Here is a 26,236-nt window from a genome sequence, read left to right as displayed (position 1 = left end):
GAGTTTTACTCCATTCAGTAAAATATTAGCTGTGGGTTTGTCATAGATAGCTTCAATCAGTTTTAGAAATGTGCCACCTATGCCTATACTCTTCAGTGTTCTAATTAGAAAAGGATGCTGGATTTTATCAAATGCTTTTTCTGCATCTATTGAGAGGATCATGTGATCTTTATTTTTGCCTCTGTTAATATGGTGGATAACGTTTATAGACTTGCGTATGTTAAACCAGCCTTGCATCCCTGGGATGAAGCCTACTTGATCATGATGAATGACTTTTTTGATGATAAGCTGTAATCTATTGGCTAGGATTTTGTTGAGAATTTTTGCGTCTATGTTCATGAGTGAGATTGGTCTGAAATTCTCCTTTTTCTATGGGTCTTTTCCTGGTTTTGGTATCAGGGTGATGTTTGCTTCATAGAATGTGTTGGGGAAGATTCCTTCTTCCTCAATTTTTTGGAATAATTTCTGCAGTACAGGAATAAGCTCTTCCTTGAAGGTTTGATAGAATTCTGGAGTGAAGCCATCTGGACCAGGGCATTTTTTGGTTGGAAGATTTTTTATTGTTTCTTTGATCTCAGTGCTTGAAATTGGTCTGTTCAGGAGCTCTATTACTTCCTGGCTAAGTCTAGGGAGAGGGTGTGATTCCAAATATTGATCCATTTCTTTCACATTGTCAAATTTCTGGGCATAGGGTTTCTGGTAGTATTCAGAGATGATCTCTTGTATCTCTGTGGGATCAGTTGTTATTTCCCCTTTATCATTTCTGATTGAGGTTACTAGAGATTTTACTTTTCTATTCCTCGTTAGTCTGGCCAATGGTTTATCTATTTTATGTATTTTTTCAAAAAACCCATTCCTTGTTTCATTAATTTTCTGAATGATTCTTTTGTTTTCAATTTCATTGATCTCTGATTTGATTTTGGATATTTCTTTTCTTCTACTGAGTTTAGGCTTAGATTGTTCTTCTTTTTCCAATTCCATAAGATCTCTTGTGAGATTGTTGATGTGCTCTCTTTCTGTTTTTCGAATGTAGGCATCTAAAGCCATGAATTTTCCTCTCAAAACTGCTTTTGCAGTATCCCACAGGTTTTGGAAGCTTGTGTCTTCATTGTTCTTATGCTCAAGGAAGTTAATGATTTCCTGTTTTATTTCTTCCTTCACCCATCTGTTATTGAAGAGAAGATTGTTTAATTTCCATGCCTTTGGGTGGAGTCGAGCATTTTTGTTAGAGTTGAGTTCCACCTTTATTGCCTTATGGTCTGAAAAGATACAAGGTAAAATTTCAATTCTTTTGATTCTGTTGATATTTGTTTTGTGTCCCAGGATATGATCAATTTTGGAGAATGTTCCATCGGGTGATGAGAAGAATGTATATTCTTTATCTTTGGGATGGAGTGTTCTATATGCGTCTATCAAGCAGAGTTGTTCTAGAGTCTCATTTAAATCTCTTATATCTTTGTTTAATTTCTGTTTAGAGGATCTGTCCAGCTCTGTAAGAGGAGTGTTAAGGTCCCCTGTTATTATGGTATTATCAGATATCATATTGCTCAGACTGAGTAAGGTCTGTTTCAAGAATCTGGGAGCATTTAAATTGGGTGCATAAATATATAGAATTGAAATGTCTTCTTGTTGTAGTTTTCCCTTGACCAATGTAAAGTGACCATCTTTGTCTTTTTTGACTTTAGTTGCTTTAAATCCACATGTATCTGAAAATAAGATTGAAACTCCTCTTTTCTTCTGAATTCTATTTGCCTGAAAAATTGTCTTCCAACCCTTGACTCGCAGCTTTAATTTGTATTTTGAAGCCAGGTGTGTTTCTTGCAGACAGCAAATGGATGGCTTGTGTTTTTTAATCTAGTCAACCAATCTATGTCTCTTCAGTGGGGAATTCAAGCCATTAACATTTATTGCGATAATTGATAAGTGTGGTAGTATTCTATTCATCTTATTTGGTGAGAGTCCATTGCTTAGTTTTATCTTTTGCATCAGCGTGGAGGTTAGGTTCTGTCCTTTAATTTCTGAGATGTTACTTTGCTGCTGATCCATTGTGGTGGTCAGTGTGCAGAACAGGTTGAAGTATTTCCTGTAGAGCTGGTCTTGTTGTGGCGAATTTCCTCAATGTTTGTATATCCGTAAATGATTTGATTTCTCCGTCAATTTTGAAGCTTAGCTTAGCAGGGTACAGAATTCTGGGCTGGAAATTGTTCTGTGTAAGTAGATTAAAGGTAGATGACCATTGTCTTCTTGCTTGGAAAGTTTCATTAGAGAAGTCTGCAGTTACTCTGATGGATTTGCCCCTGTCGGTCAACTGGCGCTTACTCCTGGCAGCTTGCAGAATCTTTTCTTTTGTCTTGACTTTGGACAGGTTCATCACAATGTGTCTTGGAGAAGCTCGGTTAGAATTGAGGCGACCTGGGGTCTGATAGCCCTGTGAAAGCAGTGTGTCAGAATCTTTGGTGATATTTGGGAAATTTTCTTTTATAATATTCTCTAGTATGGCTTCCATTCCTCTGGGGCATTCTTCTTCCCCTTCTGGAATTCCTATAACTCGTATGTTGGAACGCTTCATAAAGTCCCATAATTCTGACAGTGAACGTTCTGCTTTCTCTCTCTTCTTTTCTGCCTCTTTTACTATCTGAGTTATCTCAAAAACTTTGTCTTCTACCTCTGAAATTCTTTCTTCTGCATGGTCTAACCTGTTGCTGATACTTTCCATTGCATCTTTAAGTTCCCTGATTGACTGTTTCATTTCCTTCAGCTCTGCTATATCCTTTTTATATTCTTCATATCGTTCATCTCTTATTTGATTCTGTTTTTGAATTTCCTTTTGGTTAATTTCCACTTTATTAGCAGTTTCCTTCATTGTTTCCATCATTTCCTTCATTGTTTTCAACATGTGTATTCTAAATTCCCTTTCTGTCATTCCTAACGTTTCTGTATAGGTGGAATCCTCTGCAGTAGCTACCTCATGGTCCCTTGGCGGGGTTGTTCTGGACTGGTTCTTCATGTTGCCTGGAGTTTTCTGCTGATTATTCCTCATGAGTGATTTCTTTTATCTGTTTCCTTCCCCTAATTTTCCTTTCACTTCCTCTTGCTCTTTAAGTTCTTGTGCCTGTGGACTAAGGGTTACAGGACCAGAAGGGTGAGAAGGTTGAAGAGCAAAAAAGGGATGAAGGAAATGAGGACCGAGTGATAAGAGAAAAAAAAAAAGAAAAATAGAGAAAGGAGAGGGGGTGGGTAAAAGGAATATTGACAAAAAGAAGAGAGGCACAGAAAGAGGGAGACAGAGCAATATAGGTGTACCGTAGGGTACTTTGATACAACCTTAAAAAAAAAACCACCTTCTGGGCGTGCCCAGTTGGGTGGTTCCCTTGAGGTCAGCAGCTCTTTGCTAACCTGATCAGACACAGTACCCCACCTCCACCAATAGAGAGGAAAGACAAAAATGCTATAAATCAAACCAAAACAAGCATACAGAAAACTTTACGGGATAAAATTGGTTGGAAAAACCAAATGATAGTGGTAGAAACACTAACAAAAATGAAGTTCTAATTAATGAAATAGGCAGCAATGGGAAATTATAATTAAACTAGAAAAGTTGAGAAAGAAAAAGGATCTGTATGGAAAAGGTTGAACTTAAAAAACAAAACAACAATCAACAAGATCAAAATAAACAACAACAAAAAAAAAACAACCAAACCAAAAAAAAAAAAAAAAAAACACAACCAAAAACAAAGCAGTATGTATATGTTATTGAAAATTGTCTGGGCAACACGTTGTCTTCTTGGATATGAGATGTTAATCACAGTTCTGATACGACTGGAGGCTGCTCGTTTCTCAAACCCCAGCAGGTAGACACCCTCAATCTCTCTTCCGCCCACTTAAAAGGCACTTTGCGCTTGTTCACTTGCTGAGCAGAAGCTTTCCCAGGGAAGTGCTTGTCGCTGGAATCACTGCTGAAGTGGCTATCCACTTACCCTGTGTGCCAAAACTGGTCTCCCTCTGCCCCCGAGGGTTAGGACTGCAAGGCAGCTCAGACCCCACCCTTAGGCTACTTGGTCCCTGGGTTACCAGCTCCCACCCAATTCCAGCTCTGCGACCCTGAGGGCGGAGCTTGCTGGGGCAGATCGCTCACAATGGCTGCCTGTGACCCAGAGCCAAACACTATTAGCTGCGTCTGGCTCAGCGGCTCAGACTGGGGCCCTAGGCAAAGGCCAAAGTTCTCCACACTCCCGCTCAGGCTCTCCCCAAGGCAGTTCAGCTGAGTGCCAAGTCCAAAGACACCAAAACAGTTCACAGGTAAGGCCTTTCTGGTTTGCAGTCTCGCTGCTACTGAACTTACAGTTGCGGGCGGGTTTAGACGGATTGAACACACGCGACCACTTGCCGGTTTTCCACTGTTTTGGTCCTCCTCTTTGGGTCCAGAAGTCTCTTGCTGATTCCCTGTATCCTCGCAGGGGTGATGATAGGCAGATCCCACCAGCCAGAGATGCCTGGAGTCCTATCTCTCCAGACTCACGGTGCCCAGATGCAAGGAAGCTGTTACTCGGCTGCCATCTTGCTCCGCCTCTGCCTTTTGTGGGCGTGCAATCATTTAAAGTTCATCTCCAGATTGAATCGTCTTTTTCTTTTCATTCATCAACTCCTAGCAACTTTCTCTTCCATGTACACCTACAGGTTCCTGTTCTTTCTTCTAAAATGCTTCTTTTAGATTTCTTCTAAAATCTCTATTGCCCAAATCCAGTTCAAAAGTGGGGAGAGAAAAAAATAATCAAAACTTGCGAGCTGTTTTCATCTAACAAGGACAGTGAAGCTGCTAAGCTTTTCGAATGATCCATTTTTGCTCTCCATTTCTCTTCCTTTTTGAGAGTTTGGGAGCCTTCAAAAGCTTTGTCTTCAATGTCAGAAATCCTTTCTTCTGCTTGGTCCACTCTGTTACTGAGGGATTCTGCTGTATTTTTCAGATTTTTGAGGGCTGCAAATTCTTGCTTCAATGTGTCAAAATCTTTGGTGGTTTTTTTCTTTAAATTTGTTGAATTCTTGAGACTACTTTTGAATTTCTCCTCGAATTTCTAATTCCAACTTTTGAATTGCTTCTCAAATTTCTAATTCCAACTTTTAAATTACTCCTTGAATTTCTAATTCCGTCTTTTCCTCCATTTTATTAATCTTGTTTGCAATCCAAATTCTGAATTTGATTTCTGACATCTTGGCCATCTGTTGATGAGTGGGATCTTCAGTTACATCTGCCATATCTTTCCTTGGTGGCGGGGGTATGTTGATCTACTCTGGTTATTCAAGTTACCAGTGTTTTTCAGCTGATTGTGCCCTATGATTATTTTACACCATTTGACTAGATGAGTGTATAAAGAAAAGTTGGGTTCAGGACTCCAGGAGTAGTGATTAACCAGCCCTTTGCCCAAAAGCTGGGACTGGTGTCTTATCTTTTTCCCTGGAGCTTTGACGAGGACCTGTACAGTTCTATGGCCTGAGAACTGGGGACCTGTTTGGTGTGGTGGGGCTAAGTGGCTCTGTCTTATTTTCAGCTGTTCTCTGTCCAACCCTAGTGAAACCATTACTCTGGGATGAAGTCTCAGCTGTGGAGAAATACCAGCAATTAAGTCACCTGCCCCCCACAGGTAACAATTGAAAAGGAAAATTAAACCTTCCTAGAACCAAACACCTAGGGCACCACTAGGATAGTCCTCGGGTGATTGGCTCAGTTCAAAAGGTACAAATGCATTGTCTCAGTCAGCACCTGTCTCAGGTGGGAGAGTTTAAAAGGTCTCTGGCAACTAAATCTCAGGGGTCTGCTGACAACTCAAATATGACCTGCTTTGGTGCTCTGTGAGGTCAGGAGGACCCACCCAGCAAATAGATTAGTCTGGAAAGGTTGATGCCTCCTTCCCTACCTTGCGCCTCTGTCATACCCAATCACTAATAACACAGGGCTGTTACCCAGTTGCTTCCAATGAGCAGATAGTCCAGGGGGTTGAACCTGCGTGAATCAAAAGGAGATCTATGTCTCCTCAGCAAGGCCCCTGCTCTCTGTTACTATCAAGCAGGCAGAGGTGAGGCCTGACAACCTTGGACACTTGATGGAGGCTGGGGCTTTTCACTCAGTTCCAGGCCTGCCCCGATTCTGTTCTGTCAGAACAGAACAACTTTGAAGAATTTGTTTCTGTCCTGGCTAAATTCCCCTGCAGAAGAGAAGCTGTTTTGAGTTCACAGAACCTGCGCCTCAGGCCCTGTATTTGCTGCTGCCCAGTAGTTTGTATTTGCAGCACGGTTAGCTGTCAGTTCTAGCCTCCTACCCTCCTTTGTGTGGGCTAATGATCCCCTGGGGGCTGGGTGCATCTTAGGCTTAGCAAAGCAGTCCTCTAGGTCAGCCCCTCCCTGGGAGTCGGCCAGCACTGTGCGTGCATTTTCTAGCCCCCGTGCTCCACCAGGCCTGTACCGCCTCAGGCAAACCCTTTACTCATGGGGCCTGCATTTCTGTCCCAGATCTTTTCTGCCAGTGGCTGTCACCTGAGAAGATGCCCGGCCTCCTCTGGTTGCCCAGAGAGACAGGGGATGTGACTCTGGAATATCTAGGGGTGAGCCCTATTGTTGCCCAAAATGACTGCTGGTCTGCGCCTTGGGGCACTGCCGCTCTAGTGTGATTCCTTCTCAGCCGACCATCCTCTCCTCACTCCCATGCTGCAGAATCAGCACTGACCAGCTGCAGTCCAGGCCCTGTCCACACCTCTCGAGGAAACACCCAAGAATCTGGACTCCTGGGGGACAGCCCTCCAGACCTCAGAATGAGAGTGGGGGGAGTGCTGGGAGTTCAGAATTGTAGGTAGAGAATATATACAGTTTTACACAGTTTTATGCCTGGCAAGAGAGTGCCATAGCACCCTGGTAGGGAAAGTAGTTCCAGTTTTTAGAGGGTTTCTCCCATGGAGTATAATGGGAGGACTTTTGAACTCTGCTCATTTGTTTATGGGGCACTCTGAGCTGTTCTCATGGGGGAGGGGACTCCTGTCCTCTTGGTGATGGATTTTTGTACCTTTTGTTTGTATCCTTGGGGTCACAGCTCACCTCAGCAGGGTTGATGTGTGTTCTTCAACCTTCTCTCTTGGCACAGCTCTAATCCATCAGATTACTTGCTAAATTTCTGTCCTTTAACTCTCCTTCTGAATGGGAACCTCTGTAGAAAGCTGGCTTCCAGATGAACCTTGTCTAACTGCACCTTTAAAAAATTTTTTATTTTATTTTTTTTCTTAATCCCGTGGTGGGAATTAACTCCTCATCCTAGTCTACCCTGCAAAGCAACACTTTTTCTGGAATGGCCATCGGAGCTGTAGTTGTACAAGGGTGGGCAATTACCTAGAAAGGGTGAATTAGGGTGGGCTAGGCACTGGTGTCAATGCATAGCTTCCTAAGGACAGTACTTGGAAGGTGAGATACTCAGCAATGAGTTATGTAGCACTTTTTCTAGGATGAATTTGGGAACTTAATTGTCCAACCTCTTATGTGGTTTTAATCAGTTTGTCTTTTCTGGGCTTTAGTATTATAATCTTAAAACTAATAACTAGATGAGATGAGGTTTCATGTTTCTTCCAGTCCTGACTTTCTGTGGGTCTCAGAAGCATTTTGCCTGCTGATAAATAAGGACTAACCTATGAAAGGAACAGGAGTTCTACCAATTAGAAATACTAGCTTTGCATGACACCCCAAAGACATGTGCCAAGAATGAAAAGTTGTCACATCTAGTGCTAACTTCATAGTTGAAGCTGAGAACTTTGCAAATGACTTGACTGCCATTCAACCACGTCATTTTAAATGTGTCCTTTGGATTCACCCTGTATCCTTGGGCCAAAAGCACCATGAACTGGAACCAAATGGCAGGCAGCTATTTTGTAAAGAAATCACACACAAAATGTGTAGGAGGCATTGACTCTGGCTGTGAAAATGGGCCAAGGGAAGCATTTAATACCATTGACTGAGCATGGTGCTAAATTATAGCCACTGGAATTCTATCAATGCCAAGTTAACCACCCAGCACTAATGAAAATCTTCCATTCTCAATATTTTCTGATACATTTTGCTTTTTGTCCTTCTCTTTGGGAAATAACAGGAAGATTTCAGCTTGGGTGCCATTGCATCCAAGGCTTTCTTTTAATGTACAATTTTCTACCAGATCACAGCAAGAACAAATTATATGTCAACCAACAATTTCATAACAGAACTAATTTCCATTTGAAGAAAGGAACAAAGGATGGCAATGTCATCTTTCTCAGCAGCATCCTCTCATGCTGGGTGATGAGCTTAAGTACAAAGCTTTGGCGGATCAAGCCCAGAAACTGCAGGAAGGGACAGGCTGTGAATTAGAGGCTGCCTAAGAGACAGCTCCCTGACAGAATGAGAAGGGCCAGAAAAATGAACCTGGGGAGGGCGACTGACATTTTTGTAAGAACTAGTGGGAGAGCCAGCAAACTCCGACTCCATGGAAAATAAGTCTGTGCTTGATACACAGATGCAGAGGAGGCTGCATAAATGTGGGACTTAAAAAGGTTAGAGATGCAGAGCTCTCGGCTGATAGAGACACACAGTAAACGTTTGCTGATGAATATTTACTATTTATTGAATCAACCCATTTTGGTTGCCTGTTGGTGTTCCACAGGGAGGCCCTGGCATCAGAAATTACCTGCCCAATATCTGGGCAAAGATTTTGAAAAATAGCAAAACAAAGAAGATTTTATGATGTTCCTTTTGCAGCTCGCTCTGTGTCTCTCACAGCCAGCACGGATGGAGAGTTATCAGAAACCATTTCTGATGGTAGTGTTAGCCTAAGGATTAAGTAAAGAAACAACCTGTATTTCCCTGTCTTGGTGGGGTTTGACCCCGTTGTCACTTTTAATTTTTTGTTGAGGTGTTGCTAAAAGGAGGTTTAGAGGCAGCTTAGCATATTTTAGAGTTTTACTTTGAAAACAATCACATCTTCTCTTTTCTGAGTTAGCAATGTCCCTAGATAGTTGTGGGAGTTGGAAGCTTATAGCTTGCTCAAGCTGGGCATGAATCAAGTAAATTGGCCTTTTTATTTCTAGCTCCTTCTTTCCCAGATTACCTTTTGCTATGAAAGGTATCACCTTTTCTGAGGTGGTAAGTTTTGATTATAATTTTAGAAGTTTATCTATGTGATTATAATTTTCAACCCATATTCCCAAGGCTCTGCAGACCTGGCAAAGTTCCTTTCAATGTGGAGAAGGAACTTTTCTTTTTTTTATCATCTTGCTTTTCCTGTGGAATTTTCTGCCCTTGCTTTTCCTGTGGAATTTCTGCCCAAATTAGCATGTGTACAAAAGCCGCCACCACCCCTAGTATATGGGGCTGGCGCCCTACTCCTGAGCCACAGGGGATGGTTTCTTCATGGCCCAAAGCATATGTAATTGCACAACCTCCAGATGAGAAGAGAGCGTCACACTCAGAGTCTTCTGTCTTGTTAATATCCACGTGGAGAGCTGGACAGGGCTGTGCAAGGCAGATCCATCACTTCGCTTTCTTAGTGGGAAACATTGAAACATTCCATTATTTTTTAACAACTTAGCATCTATATAACCCACTCATTAAAAGTGACAAGAATTCAAAGTTAATCATCTGGCAATATTTTTGAATAAAGAACTACACATGCATGTCTATAGGCCTAGGTGAGATGGCTTGCTCAGTGGACAAGGAATGATAGGAACTTGAGACAGCCCCACGGTGCCCCGCACAGGGACACTTGAGTGCGGAGGACATCACAGAGGAACTCACTCATGCAGGGAATTCTTGAGAAGGCAGTGCAGTGAATGAAATGGTTTAGTGACTGTGTCTTTCTCAGTAGCGATCCAGCAAAAGCACTTGTGTTGAAATCTGTTGCAGCAAGTCCCATGTCAGACTGGGGAGAGTCAGAAAAGTAGGCGGGGCCCATCTGAGCAGTCACATGCCCTGATGAACTGCTAACACAGGACACGTTAGGAGACAGTGCAGGAAGGAAGAGCGGTGGTAGCTCAAGGGAGAAAAAAGGGCACAATTCCACCACGCTCCGTCCCGCCTTTACTATGGTCACCAATCATTGGCTGGGGCAAGACAAACTGAGGCACCAGAGGGGAGCGAGTGGCACTTGTAGAAGGAGCCCAGGTTTGGGAAGCCAACTCATGTTTGCCTTTTGTATCTACCACTTCCTACCAGTTTAACCTTACCTAAATTTATAGGCAGTTTGAAGAGAGGACAGTGAAATAAAACAAAACCAAAACGACACACGAAAAACAAATAAAACCTCTTGGCATTTATTTGGTCAGAGGAGCCCGACTTTGAAACACGAATACAGATTTTACGGAGAGTGCCTGGAGAGAGAGAGAGAGAGAGAGAGAGAGAGAGAGAGAGAGAGAGAGAGAGAGAGAGAGAGAGAGAGAGAGAGAAACCGGCAAGCAGACCTCTGCTGGCTACTAGCTGTTTGTCCCTGGGACAAGCTACTTAGCCCACAAAGCTTCAGAACCCTCTCGCCAGGCAGGAAATGGGATGACAGCCTGCTTAATGGGGAGAGTGAGTGAGGAAGGGGGAGTAAAGTATGGAGTTCAGTGCCTGGCTGCCAGGGGAAGCTCTGGACAGAGGGAGTGATGGTCATTATGTAAACTAGCTATGACAGTGACCCTTGTTTTCTGTCTCCAAGTGGGTTACTTGGTAGTTCATGGGAAATAGGAACGTCGTTTATGCTGCAAGTTGCATCACTGAGGGGGAAATGGGACTGAAATCCGGTTGGCTCATTCCTCTCCCAGGCTTCTGTGATCATCCCAGAGTGACATCTTTTTCTAAATTAGCACAATGGCAGCACATGGTTATGGAGGCTTTGGAATGGCGGCAGCCCCCTATGACCCTGTAAGGTGTTCTGGGAGAGGAGTATGTTTTTGCCTTCCAAGTCTAGCCAAGCTTCCTTACAGAAAGGATGACTGTGAGTGGTTCTCCTCTTGTCTAGGGCACCTCTGGCTTGGCCAGTCCCCCTGGCATAGCTCTGTCCTCCCATTATGCCCCAGGACACAAATACCCAGCTGACTACAATCGAGGCCATTCAGAGTGCTCCATCTCCAAGCTGAGCTGTAACTTGGACAAAAGTAGTTGTTTTCTTGTGCCATAGGAAGGCAGGGACACACAGACCGTTAGGACGGAAGGCACCCTGGAATCTGCCTGTCCCTGCTCCTCTTTGATGCAACTTCCTTTCGCTATAGCCCTTTCCTCAAGGTCCCCCAGCCTGCTGCTGTCAGCGCTTCCCTCAGCAAATTCCATTCTTTTCCCAGAGATGAGGGGAATCTGAAGCTCCCTCCTGGTTCCCTGAGCCTCAGGGTGAGACCCAGATTCTGGCCTTCTAGGAGAGGGAAGGGGAGTAGGGCTGTAGGCTCCAGCGTTGGTGTGAGGGTCCCAATTCCCCAGGGCCTCCAGCCCAGAAGCCCTGGGGACTGGTTTCCTCACTAGTCTGAGAAGCTGGCAAGTGCGGCTGAGACCAGCATCATATTGATCCTCTCTGGAGACAGCACAATCTAATTTCACAGCAGGGAAACATTATTTCTTTCATTCTTGAGGATAGGACTTTGCTATGTAGCTGAGAAGCACTGACTCTTTCCTAGACCCAGCTTTGACCTTGGAAAGAACACATTAGCTGAGATGGCTTTGTCTATTTGCCATCTTGGCTGATAGCTCTGGGTCATATCAGATGAGAAGTTTTTAATTCAAAATACTGTTCTTCATTGATGGGTTTTCACTTTTTTCCCTTCAAGTGTATTCTACCTCTATTACTAACAATAACCCATTGCTAACCTACAGTCCATATACTGAGAAGGTCTAGAAAAAAATTAAAATTCTTCTTTGCCTGGTAGTGTTACAAGGTCCCCCTAGGGAGAGGCCTGAGGTGCCATCTGTAACATGGGGCAAAGAACTGCTGCCTGACTCCCCTGAGTGTAAGAAATAATGGGGGTGAGTAAGTGGAGATCTGGGGGTTCCTTAGAAGGCCATGGAAATGTACAGTATGATGGTTATTAAGTCATGAAGGCATAATAGGCATGAAGACTGCACGCCACTCTTACGATGCTGTTAGTGACACATGAGCAGGGCAGAGGCTGGGCCAATGTGTGCCACGTCTGACTTGATAACCACTTTGCAGACAGTGCTTGTTGGATGAGGAGGGGGAGCCTCCCCGGAGATTGGGGTGTGTCATTTTGGTAGAATGCTATTTTGAGGGTCTCAGAGAATACACATCCCATTATCTTGCCTCCTTGGAGTCCCTCCCTCTGGACTCTGTTCTTGGTCACATCACCAGTTTAGACCAATGGACATCAGGAAGCATGTGGCACAAAGAATCTTGAAGTCCGCTACTCCACTGTGTTGAAGCCCCACAGTCACATGTGGACTCCCACTTGGGGAAAACCAAAGTGTCTGGCCACAGCCTCAGCTCAGCTCTCAGGTCATGATGGGCTGGGGCTGGGTGCTTTCCCAGTACCCAGCAGACATCACACGGAGAACCGTCTAGGCAACCCACAAAATTGTGAGAAATGATAAATGGTTGTTTGGAGGTGGATTCTTTTTCCTTCTGCACCTATAGATAACTGAAACACTCTTCCAGTTAACTCACTTCAATCCCTACTTCTTGGGTGTTTACTCTGTTCAAGGCACAGCATGCTAATTCCCAGAGAGGGGGCAGGTAAGAGAGAACGGACAGATGCAGCAGGGACAGACAGCCCTGCTGGAACATCATTGCACAGCTCCCTGCTCACTCTGGGGGAACAAACACAATTCCCAGTGCCTCCAGAGTAAAGATCTGGGGCATCAAAATAGATATAGAAGCAGATTTCTAAAGTGAGACCAAAATCTAGGCTGGGGTCTCAACACAAGCACGTTAAGGTATTTATTTTGGAACGAGGAAACTTGATAAGCGCTGAGAGGCACACCCAAGGAGGCACTGCGAGCTCGGCACTGCTGACATCTGAGCCAGCCGAGAGCTACGGGGGCCTGAGTCTTGGCCTCCTTTTGACCATCACTGCTAGGTACAGCTTATTTGTGGGGCCAATTTCCAGGTGCTTGTGGATTCAGTTCAGGGAGTAATAGTGAGATATAGGAGACTCTTAGCACAGAGGAACTGGAGGCAGAAAGACACTGAGTTGCCTGTCTTGAAAAATACCTTCATGCTGGATAGGAGCCAGCAGAGCAATCAGCGCACCAGGAGCAGGCAGTGCAGTCCCCGTTCACTCATTTCTGACACTCCCCAGTGAGGGGCGCTGCTTTAGGTTCTGTGGGTGCCATGATAAAAAGGAGACAAACTCTTTTCTTTCCCACAGACCTCGCCTTCTGTGAGAAAGGCAGATGGTAAGCACTCATGGCTTATCTAACATGACGTCAGGCTGTGACACATGCTAAAGAGACAGATGGAGCATGGTAATGGGGGGAGGGGGAAGAGGAACCATCTGAGGTTGACCAGAAGGCTTTGCTAAAGGGCTGATGTTTGAGCAGAGATGAGGTAGGAGAGCTGGCTACACAAACATGGGGGTGAGAGGCTTGAAAGGAAGCAGCAGCAAATGCAAAGGCCCTGAGGACAGAGCAACTTTGTGTGTCCTTGAAGAATAGCAAAGAGGCTGGTGGGGCTGGTGCGGAGAGAGTAAGGGGGTGACGAGTAGGATCTGAGGTAGGAGAGACATCCAGCCATGTAGTTTCCTGGTGGGGATTCGAGGGGAAAGTTGGTGTACTGGAAGCCATTGAAAATATAAAATAAAGATTTGCTCTACTGTACTTTAAAAAATAATGCGTTGGGGGTAGTGCCTGTGGCTCAAAGGAGTAGGGCGCCGGCCCCATATACCTGAGGTGGCAGGTTCAAACCTGGCATCGGCCAAAAACTGCAAAAAAAAAAAAAAATGCATTGGCTACTGTCTGATAACAGACTACAATGGCGCTGGGGGAAACAGAATGAAAGCAGGCTGAGTAGTTAGTGGCTGGCTTACTTGTTTGATAGCTTGGAATACCAGTTGCGCAAAAGTGTGGTTATTAAAGGTAGAGTTGACAACATTTGCTGGCAGGTTGGATATTGGGGATGAAAGGTTGGGCATTTAAGAAGACAGGACTCAAGGCTGATGCCAAGGACTCAGGCCTGAGGACCTGGCTGACTTGGGGTGTCATCCCTGGAAACGGGCAAGATGGGGTGGGAAAGAGTTGGAGTGTCCATCATTCACTGTTGGACATGTGAAGGTGGATGTGCCTGTTCAACATTCAAATGAAAGTTTAATGAGCTTTTGGAGTTCTGGAGAGGTCTTTTCAGGAGAAATAACTTTGAGAGTGCTAAGTGAATTGATGTTATTTGTAACTATGGGGAAGGAAAAGATTATTAGCATGTAGAAAGAAGAGAGAACTGACCTTAACATTCTAAAATATTCCTAGGTCAGGAAGATAAAAAGGAACCTGCAAAAGGATCTGAGACATGGCCATGATGAAGTGGGAGGAGAACCAGGAATAGTTGGCCACCCCAGACTGAAGTGAGAGAAAGGGGTCCCTGTAGTAATGGCACTGAGTTAGAGAGAAAGATGGCGCTGGGCAGTGTGGAGGCCACTGGCAATCTTCATAGGAGGGTTTCACTGACATGATGGGTGTGGAAGGCTGGCTGGAGTGTGTTCAGGAGAGAAGGAGAAATCTCCTTAAAGACTTCAGCTATCAAAGGGAGCAGAGAGTTGTACCAAGGTTATATTTTTTCTTAAGATGGAAGCATCTCATGCTAATGGAATAATCTATCAGAGAAGAAGAAACGACCAAGAAATGAAAAGGGAAACCCAGAACAGAAGGAGGAGCCATCTCTTAGGTAAAAGTACACACCATTCATCCAAGCACCTTACTCCCTCGGCTTCCATTTCCTCATCTGGAAGTAGAGATGGTGGTTCTGTCTATCACATTGGGCTGTAATGAGGATCAGGTGAGTCAATGCATGTAAAGCACTCAGAACGGTGCCTGGTCTACCAAGCACTCCAAAAGCTCTTTGGCATCTTCTTATTGTCATACATTGTAACAATACCATGAGGAGACTGCTCCTGGTGTGCTGATGAAGGCTGGGGTACCATGGGACACACGTGGATTCAGTAATGAGTGGATGATGAAATTTTCCCCTGTGAGCTTCTACTGCCCTGATGAAATAAGAAGTCTGATCACTACTGAGAGAAAGAGTGGTATGACCAGAGGTGGTTAGCAGGATACTATGGGTGCTGAGGTCATAATAATGGGCCAGGAGGGAAATGAGGGTCTTAGGGTGGGCTGAACACACAATGGGAGGCTGATGTGCCAATGGATGAGAGGTCCCAGCAGAGCAGAGGGTTGCTGTGGTGGGAAGCAGGGGCAGGTGAGCCCAAAGATAAGAGCCCATGGTCAGAAAATGGGATGTTGGAAATTGAGGTTTTGGGGATGTGGTTTTGTAATGACAAGATTTCTATGACCATGGAGTGGGAGGCTGGTGGGGGGCAGGAGTAAGGAAGTGAAGGATCTGGGAGGCTCAGAGGTTGAGTTGGGGGGTTTACCAAGGTGAATGTTGAGGTTTCCAAGAAGCAGGCAGAAATGTTGGGAGGTAGAGGACAGTGGTTAGGGGAAGATTGTCAGTGGGCGAGTGAGGGGTGTGTGGCTGCAGGTCAGTGAAGGACCATAACAAGCAGCAGTGGACAGCATGGCCAGATGGCATGGTCTCCCAGGAGCTGGGCTGTTCCTTGTTTCGTATGTTTTTGTTTTCAAGAACAGAGAAACAATAGTCTGCAAGTGAGGAACATGGAAGGTGCTTATGTTAACTCCAGGACCAAGTACATGGGGTGTGGGAGAAACGAAGCAGTCCACAGTTTAAGAGGGCTGCACAGGAAGTGGTGAGCTCTATTTTAGTTGGAGCAAGAAACAGGAGAGACACACTGTATGATAATTTTAACTACAGCCACTCTATTGTGCAATTGAACACAGAACCTATTGCTCCTGACTGTAATCTTGTCCCCCTTAACTAATCTCTCTCCATCCTCCTGTGGATGGGTAGAGCTAAAGTCAGGCTGTTACACAGGTGGGTGGGATGACACTTTGCTACTTGATGTCAGCTGAGTCCCTTCATTTGAGGCCATAAGATTTTGGGCACAAAAATATTAGCTGGAGTCAACTGGAAGTCTAGGAAGTAGAAGAATCCCCTGATGAAGACAGCTGCCATAAGGACTGTGGTTGAGGCCCCTTATACTCATTCATTCATTAAACAGCAATGGAGAGAATGAGCCAATCTTCAGAATTAAGATGGCACAATGGTCTTGGAATGGGTAGAGCTTTCGTTAAAGTTTATGGCAATTACATTCCAGGAAAGGAGGGTGGGGTTATTCAGCACTGAATAGCATGTAGAAAGAAGAGAGAACTGACCATAACATTCTGAAATATTCCTAGGTTTTGTCAGTAGAGTAGAAAAGAAAGTTACTAGCAGAAACTCAGTGTTAAGGGCAAACGCTACCGCATTTTCTCAGTTAGTTTCTGATCAGGCATGGCATGCATACCTATAGAGGCTGGAGGGATTCTCATTGCAAATATTCCATACACAAAAGCCAGTCTGAAGACAAGCTGCCCCTGATTGTGTAGAATTGTCAACCTGCAGCCTGCGAGCCTGAGGTGCCACATCCTTCCCTGGACTCCCAAGCCTCCATGTACAAGGAAGGGTGACTATTTCCAGGGGCTCCAACACTGCTGGTTAGGAAGTGTGTCTGTGCCCCACCAGGCCTGGTCACAGGCTCCAGGATCTAGATCAGTGATTCTCAACCTTCCTTACGCTGCAGCCCTTTAATACAGTTCCTGTGGGTCATGCCCACAGGTTGAGAACTGCTGATCTAGATGGACCTGAACCTGTGGATGGCAGATACACGTATCACTTCAGGTCCCTGGTTCAGGCTGTAGCAGGTGGATGCTGGAGACAGCCCTTCCTAGATGGAGAAAACATGTTCATCAAGCAAACAAAAGAGGTGAAGTTAGGATGTGTTCAGAAGAACAGTGAGGAGTGTAGTTATGTGACCCAATGTGTCTGTGAAGGAAGACGTGTCTGGATTTGATTCCAACAACTAGAAATGTGAAGTATGGCATTTCTCTTTATAATTATTAGAATCTCTGCTTTTCTTCCCAAGAAGAGTCAAGTGGGGATTGAGAGGGAAATTGTTGAGTAGTTCAAGTCTACCACGTGGAGTTAATTTTCAAGTCCATGAACAGATATGTTAATAGTCCCATTTCTTTGGAGGTGAGAGGTGTTGGGAACTGATCCAAATCACTTCCGGTGCCATGTGGATATGAACACCCAGTCATCTGAACCAAGACGGAATGGGATCCCTCTCTTTATCCTTGGCGAGATCTTTGGGCTTCTGTCAAAGAGCCAGGGTGACAGGCGATAGGAAGCATCAGTAGGGGGAGAGAAATGGCAGAGTATGCAAAAATGTAGGGGACACAAAATCATAAGAAGGAGATGACTCTGGGGGTTTTCTAGCTATTTTGAGCAGCAGGATCCTTTTCCCCAGTGAAATACTACCCAGAAGCCCAGGACCACGTGGATGAAGACAGCTGCTCTTCCTCCCCCAGCCCAGCGAACCCCTGTCACTCAGCAGCAGCCTCTGAGGGGCCTCTGTCCACCCATAGCACTGTGACACCCACTGGTTGTTCTCCTAGTGAACAGACAAGAACTTTTAGAATGTTAAGCTTTAAAATTCTGTGATTTATTCACTTAAAAAGAAGAAAATTCCAACACATGATAAAATGTGGATGAATGTTGAGGACATTTGCCAAATGAAGTGAGCCAGCTACAAAAGGCCAGATACCATGTGATTCTTCTTATACAAGGTGCCTAGGGGAGTCAAGCCACAGAGAGAGAAAGTGGCACAGTGGCTGCCAGGGGCTGAGGTTAAATGAGTTTCTGTCAGGGAGGATGAAACAGTTCTGGAGGTGGGAGGTGGTGATGGCTGCACAATAATGTGAATGTACTTAAGGCCACTGCACTGTACACCAAAAACCATTGTTAAGATGGTAAATTGTATGTTATGTGTATTTTACATAAATAAACACAATTCTATAATTAAAAATTGGTAAAGAATACCTAGGGGTTTCTTGAGGTTTTGCCTCCAGTGATCCTTGCAGAACTGAAACCAATCACTTGATGATCTCCCACCAGGTGAGGATGCCTCTTCTTAAGTTGCTTTCCAGGGCTGGTGCCCACACTTTACAATCTTCAAGCTCTTATAGTAAAATGGAACATATATGAACTATGTCTGATATAATGGATGATAAAATTTATGTGCTGTCTTTTTTCAGCAACAGTGTAAAAGTAATTGTTTCATATCAATAAAGAAAACGAAAATAAGGAAATAAGCAAACAAAAATAAGCAACATGGTTGCCTCCTGTGCCGACCGTGAAGAGCCCCATGAGCACTGTGGTCCATCCATGCTTTCTTTGTGTTCTGCCCTCATTCTTCCTCCCTCCTGATCCACAAGCCCCACTCACACTTGATCTGTAGCCCGTTTATTGGTCCCTGGGATTCGTCTCCAAGTTTCCATCTTGGCTTCAAGACAGTCCAAGAAAAAGTAAGGAGAGGGGTGGTGACAAGATGACTGACTGAATCCAGCTTTCCACAGAGGCTCCCATCCAGAAGGAGAGTTAAAGAATAGAAACTTAGCAAGTAACCTGGTGGATTTGAGCTACACCAAGAGAGAAGGTTGAAGAATACACATCAACCCCGCTGAGGCAAGCTGCGACCACAAGGATACAAACAAAAGGTACAAAATGCATCACCAAGCAGACAGGAGTCCCCTCCCCCATAAGAACGGCTCGGAGTGCCCCACAGACAAATGAGCAGAGTTTAAAGGTCCTCCCACTACACTCCACGGGAAAGACCCTCTAAAAACTGGACCTGCATCCCCTACTATGGTGTGACGGCGTTCTCCTGCCAGGCATAAAACTGTATAAAACTGTATATAGTCTCTACCTGCAACTCTGAGCTCCCAGCACTCCCCTCCACTCTTACTCTGAGGTCTGGAGGCCTGTCCCCCAGGAGTCCAGATTCTTAGGTGATTTCTCAAGGGGTGTGGAAAGTGCCTAAACTGCAGCTGGTCAGTGCTGACTCTGGGTCACAGGAGTGAGGAGAGGACAGTTGGCTGAGAGGGAACCACACCAGAGCAGCAGTGCCCCGAGGCACGGAACAGCAGCCGTCTTTTAGCAACAATATGGCTCACTCCCGGATACTCTGAAGCCACACCCCCTATCTCCCTGGGCAACCAGAGGAGGCCGGGCATCTACACCATGGAATAGATCTGGGATGGAAACACAGGCCCCATGAGTTAAGGGGTTTGCCTGAGGTGGTACCAACCTGGGAGGAGTGCAGGGACTAGAAACGCACTTGCAGACTGGGGAAGTTCCCAGAGCGGGGCTAACCCAGAGGACCGCTTTACTGAGCCGAAGACGCACCTGGCCCTCAGGGGATGTCAGCCTATAGACAAAGGAAAGCAGCAGGATAGAACTGACAGGTAACCAAATACAAACCTGCAGGAGCAAAGACAAGGCCTGAGGCGCAGGCTCTGGGAATTCAAAATAGCTTTTCTTCTGCAAGGGAATCTAGCAGGAACAGAAAAAAACTCCTACAAAGTTGTTCTGTTCTGTTCTGTCAGTAACATCAGTCGGGCGGTGCTGGAACTGAGTGAACACCCCCCAGCCTTCATCAAGTGCCTGAGGTTGTCAGGCCTCACCTCCCCCTGCTAGATAGAGGCAGAGCGCAGAGATAGATTTCCTTGTGATTCAGGCAGGTGCAAACACCTGGGGTATCTATTCACTACATGCAACTGGTTCAGCCAACCGCAGGGTTATCTGTGACTGGGTGTGACAGAGGTGCAAGGTGGGGAAGGAGCATCAATCTTCCCAGACTGATCTATTTGCTGGGTGGCTCCTCCTGACTCCATGCAGCACTGGAGCAAGCCTTATCAGAGTAGTCACCAGACCCCTGTCATCCAGTTGCCAGAGACCTCTTAAACTCTCCCACCTGAGACAGGTGCTGACTGAGACAATTGATTTGGACCTTTTGAACTGAGCCAATCACCTGAGGACTATTCAGGTGATGCCCTGGGTGTGTGGTTGTAGGAAGATTTGATTTTCCTTTTCCAATTGTTGCCTGTTGGGGGTGGGGTGACTTAATTGCTGGTATTTCTCTACAGTTGAGACTTCAACCCAGAGTAACTGTTTCACTAGGCTCAAACAGAAACCAGCTGAAAACAAGACAGAACCACTTAGCCCCACCACACCAAACAGGGCGCCAGTTTCTCAGGCCATAGCACTGTATGGGTCCTCAACAAAGCTTCAGGGGAAAATCAAATGGTGTAAAACAATCATGGGGTGGAATCAGTGGAAAAACTCTGGTAACATGAATAACCAGAATAGATCCACACACACACACACACACACACACCCCCAGGAAAAGATATGGCAGATGTAACTGAAGATCCCATTCATAAACAACTGGCTGAGATGTCAGAAATTGAATTCAGAATTTGGATTGGATTGCAAACAATATTAATAAAGTGGAGGAAAATTTGGAATTAGAAATTCAAGCAGCAGTTCAAAAGTTGGAATTAGAAATTTGAGGAGAAATTCAAAAGTTGTCTCAAGAATATAACAGATTTAAAGACAAAACCACCAAAGATTGAGATGCACTGAAGCAAGAATTTGCAGCCCTCAAAGATCTGAAAAATACAGAATACCTCAGTAACAGAGTGGAGCAGGCAGAAGCAAGGAATTCTGACATCAAAGACAAAGCCTTTGAACGCTCCCAAACTCTCAAAGGGGAAGAGAAAAGGAGAGCAAAAGCTCTCTCAGAGAGCTCTGGGATAATTAGAATAAGGCTAATATCTGCCTCACTGGAATTCCTGAAAACGATAAAGTGGCCTTGCTAAGCACAGAGGCCCTTCTCCATGAAATTATGAAACAGAATTTTCCAGACATGCCAAGAGATTCTGAAATTCAAATAGCAGGCATTTTCAGAACCCCAGCATGACTCAATCCCAATAAGACATCCCCAGGCATATCATACTTAACTTCACTAAAGTTAATATGAAGGAGAAAATTCTCAAAGCAGCCAGACGAAAGAAATCCATTACCTACAAAGGGAAGAATATTAGAATGACTGCAGATCTCTCTTCTGAAATTTTTCAAGCCAGAAAAGGGTGGTCATTGACTTTTAATCTCCTAAAGCAAAATAACTTTCAACCCTGGATCCTGTATCCAGCTAAACTGAGTTTAATTTATGATGGAGAAAATAAATACTTTAATGACATTCATATGTGAAGAAATTTGCCATAACCAAACCAGTTCTTCAGGATATTATCAGACCTATCCTCCATAATGACCAGCCCAATCCTCTACCACAAAAGTAAACTCACTCAGAAACTTTTGATCAAACTCCAACTTACACAGTGGCGAAAGGATTTTAAATGTCCACTGGACTTTTGAAAAACTTGATACCCAAAATTTTACCAGACTTATCAATATTTTCCATTAATGTGAACAGCTCAAACTGTCCTCTAAACCGGCATAGTTTAGCTGACTGGATACAAAAACTCAGGCCAGATATTTGCTGCATACAAGAGTCACATCTTAACTTAAAAGACAAATACAGACTCAGGGTGAAAGGATGGTCATCCATATTTCAGGCAAATGGTAATCAGAAAAAAGCAGGTGTTGCAATTTTATTTGCAGATACAATAGGCTTTAAACCAACAAATGTAAGGAAGGATAAGAATGGTCACTTCATATTTGTTAAGGGTAATACTCAATATGATGAGATTTCAATTATTAGTATCTATGCACCCAACCAGAATGCACCTCAATTTATAAGAGAAACTCTAACAGACATGAGCAACTTGATTTCCTCCAGCTTCATAATAGTCGGAGATTTCAACACTCCTTTGGCAGTGTTGGATTGACCCTCCAATAAGAAGCTGAGCAAAGAAATTTTAGATTTAAACCTAACCATCCAACATTTGGATTTAGCAGAAATCTACAGAACATTTCATCCCAACAAAACCAAATACACATACTTCTCATCAGCCCACAGAACATACTCGAAAATTGACCACATCTAAGGTCACAAGTCTAACCTCAGTAAATTTAAAGGAATAGAAATTATTCCTTGCATCTTCTTGGACCACCATGGAATAAAAGTTGAGCTCAGTAACAAAAGGAATCTGCATACTCATACAAAAACATGGAAGTTAAACAACCTGAATGACAGCTGGCTCAGAGATGAGATTAAGAAGGAAATTGCCAAATTTTTGGAACAAAATGACAATGAACACACGAATTATTAAAACCTCTGGGATGCTGCAAAGGCAGTCCTACGAGGGAAATTTATAGCACTGAAAGCCTTCTTCAAGAAAACGGAAAGAGGAATTTAACAACTTAATGGGACATCTCAAGCAACTGGAAAAGGAAGAACATTCCAACACCAAACCCAGTAGAAAAAAAGAAATAACCAAAATTAGAGCAGAATTAAATGAAATTGAAAACAAAAGAATTATACAACAGATCAATAATTTAAAAGGTTTTTTGAAAGGGTCAATAAAATAGATACACCTTTGGCCAACCCAGTCAGGAAAAAAAGAGTAAAACCTCTAATCTCATCAATCAGAAATGACAAAGATGAAATAACAACAGACTCCTCAGAAATTCAAAAAATCCTGAATATTACAAGAAACTTTATTCTCAAAAATATGAAAATCTGAAGGAAATTGACCAACGCTTGGAAGCACGTCACCTTCCAAGACTTAGCCAGAATCAACTGGAAATGTTGAACAGGAACATATCAAGTTCTGAAATAGCATCAACCATACAAAATCTCCCTAAAAAGAAAAGCCTGGGATCAGATGGTTTCACGTCAGAATTCTACCAAACCTTTAAAGTGGAACTAGTACCTGTATTACTCAAACTGTTCCAAAATGTAGAAAAAGAAGGAAGACTACCCAACACGTTCTATGAAGCAAACATCACCCTGATCCCCAAACCAGGAAAAGACCCAACAAGAAAAGAAAATTATATGCCAATATCACTAATGAATATAGAGGCAAAAATATTCAACAAGATCCTAACAAATACAATCCAGCAACACAGCAAACAAATTATACATCATGACCAAGTCGGTTTTATCCCAGGGTCTCAAGGCTGGTTCAATATCTGTAAATCTATAACTATAATTCTACACATAAACAAATTAAAAAACAAAGACCATATGATTCTTTCAATTGATGCAGAAAAAGCTTTTCATAATATCCACCATCCCTTCATGATCACAACACTTAAGAAAATTGGTATAGAATGGATGTTTCTTTTTCTTTTCTTTTTTTTTATTGTTGGGGATTCATTGAGGGTACAATAAGCCAGGTTACACTGATTGCAATTGTTAGGTATAGTCCCTCTTGCAATCATGTCTTGCCCCCATAAAGTGTGACACACACCAAGGCCCCACCCACCTCCCTCCTTCCCTCTTTCTGTTCCCCCCAATAACCATAATTGTCATTAATTGTCCTCATATCAAAATTGAGTACATAGGATTCATGCTTCTCCATTCTTGTGATGCTTTACTAAGAATAATGTCTTCCACTTCCATCCAGGTGGAAGGATGTAAAGTCTCCATTTTTTTAAATAGCTGAATAGTATTCCATGGTATACATATACGACAGCTTGTTAATCCATTCCTGGGTTGCTGGGCATTTAGGCTGTTTCCACATTTTAGCCATTGTAAATTGAGCTGCAATAAACAGTCTAGTACAAGTGTCCTTATGATAAAAGGATTTCTTTCCTTCTGGGTAGATGCCCAGTAATGGGATTGCAGGATCAAATGGCAGGTCTAGCTTGAGTGCTTTGAGGTTTCTCCATACTTCCTTCCAGAAAGGTTGTACTAGTTTGCAGTCCCACCAGCAGTGTAAAAGTGTTCCCTTCTCTCCACATCCACGCCAGCATCTGCAGTTTGGAGATTTTGTGATGTGGGCCATTCTCACTGGGGTTAGATGATATCTCAGGGTTGTTTTGATTTGTATTTCTCTAATATATAGAGATGATGAACATTTTTTCATGTGTTTGTTAGCCATTCATCTGTCGTCTTTAGAGAAAGTTCTATTCATGTCTTTTGCCCATTGATATAAGGGATTGTTGGCTTTTTTCATGCGGATTAATTTGAGTTCTCTATAGATCTTAGTTATCAAGCTTTTGTCTGATTGAAAATATGCAAATATCCTTTCCCATTGTGTAGGTTGTCTCTTTGCTTTGGTTATTGTCTCCTTAGCTGTACAGAAGCTTTTCAGTTTAATGAAGTCCCATTTGTTAATTTTTTTGTTGTTGCAATTGCCATGGCAGTCTTCTTCAGGAAGTCTTTCCCCAGGCCAATATCTTCCAGTGTTTTTCCTATGCTTTCTTTGAGGATTTTTATTGTTTCATGCCTTAAGTTTAAGTCCTTTATCCATCTTGAATCGATTTTTGTGAGTGGGGAAAGGCGGGGGTCCAGTTTCAGTCTTTTCCATGTAGACATCCAGTTCTCCCAACACCATTTATTGAATAGGGAGTCTTTCCCCCAAGGTATGTTCTTGTTTGGTTTATCAAAGATTAGGTGGTTGTAAAATGTTAGTTTCATTTCTTGGTTTTCAATTCGATTCCAAGTGTCTATGTCTCTGTTTTTGTGCCAGTACCATGCTGTCTTGAGCACTATGGCTTTGTAGTACAGACTAAAATCTGGTATGCTGATGCCCCCAGCTTTATTTTTGTTACAGAGAACTGCCTTAGCTATACAGGGTTTTTTCCAGTTCCGTACAAAACGCAGAATCATTTTTTCCAAATCTTGAAAGTATGATGTTGTTATTTTGATAGGAATGGCATTGAATAGGTAGATAGCTTTGGGAAGTATAGACATTTTAACAATGTTGATTCTTCCCATCCATGAGCATGGTATGTTCTTCCATTTGTTAATATCCTCTGCTATTTCCTTTCTGAGGATTTCGTAGTTTTCTTTATAGAGGTCCTTCACCTCCTTCGTTAGGTATATTCCTAGGTATTTCATTTTCTTTGAAATTATGGTGAAGGGAGTTGTGTCCTTAATTAGCTTCTCATCTTGACTGTTATTGGTGTACACAAAGGCTACTGACTTGTGGACATTGATTTTATATCCTGAAACATTACTGTATTTTTTGATGACTTCTAGGAGTCTTGTGGTTGAGTCTTTGGGGTTCTCTAAGTATAAGATCATGTCGTCAGCAAAGAGGGAGAGTTTGACCTCCTCTGCTCCCATTTGGATTCCCTTTATTTTCTTGTCTTGCCTAATTGTATTGGCTAGAACTTCCAGCACTATGTTGAATAGTAAAGGTGACAGAGGACAACCTTGTCTGGTTCCAGTTCTAAGAGGAAAAGCTTTCAGTTTTACTCCATTCAGTAAAATATTGGCTGTGGGTTTGTCATAGATAGCTTCAATCAGTTTTAGAAATGTGCCACCTATGCCTATACTCTTCAGTGTTCTAATTAGAAAAGGATGCTGGATTTTATCAAATGCTTTTTCTGCATCTATTGAGAGGATCATGTGATCTTTATTTTTGCCTCTGTTAATATGGTGGATAATGTTTATAGACTTGCGTATGTTAAACCAGCCTTGCATCCCTGGGATGAAGCCTACTTGGTCATGATGAATGACTTTTTTGATGATAAGCTGTAATCTATTGGCTAGGATTTTGTTGAGAATTTTCGCGTCTATGTTCATGAGTGAGATTGGTCTGAAATTCTCCTTTTTGTATGGGTCTTTTCCTGGTTTTGGTATCAGGGTGATGTTTGCTTCATAGAATGTGTTGGGGAAGATTCCTTCTTCCTCAATTTTTTGGAATAATTTCTGCAGTACAGGAATAAGCTCTTCCTTGAACGTTTGATAGAATTCTGGAGTGAAGCCATCTGGACCAGGGCATTTTTTGGTTGGAAGATTTTTTATTGTTTCTTTGATCTCAGTGCTTGAAATTGGTCTGTTCAGGAGGTCTATTTCTTCCTGGCTAAGTCTAGGGAGACGGTGTGATTCCAAATATTGATCCATGGGGGGGCAGACAAGATGGCGGACTGAAGCCAGCTTTCAACAAAGGCTCCCGTCCAGAAGGAGAGTTAAGGGACAGGAATTTAGTAAGTATCCTGGTGGACTTGAGCCTC

This window comes from Nycticebus coucang, chromosome 10 (genome assembly GCF_027406575.1).
Source record: "Nycticebus coucang isolate mNycCou1 chromosome 10, mNycCou1.pri, whole genome shotgun sequence".
Classification (NCBI taxonomy): domain Eukaryota; kingdom Metazoa; phylum Chordata; class Mammalia; order Primates; family Lorisidae; genus Nycticebus; species Nycticebus coucang.
Note: the sequence above shows the minus strand (reverse complement) of the source record.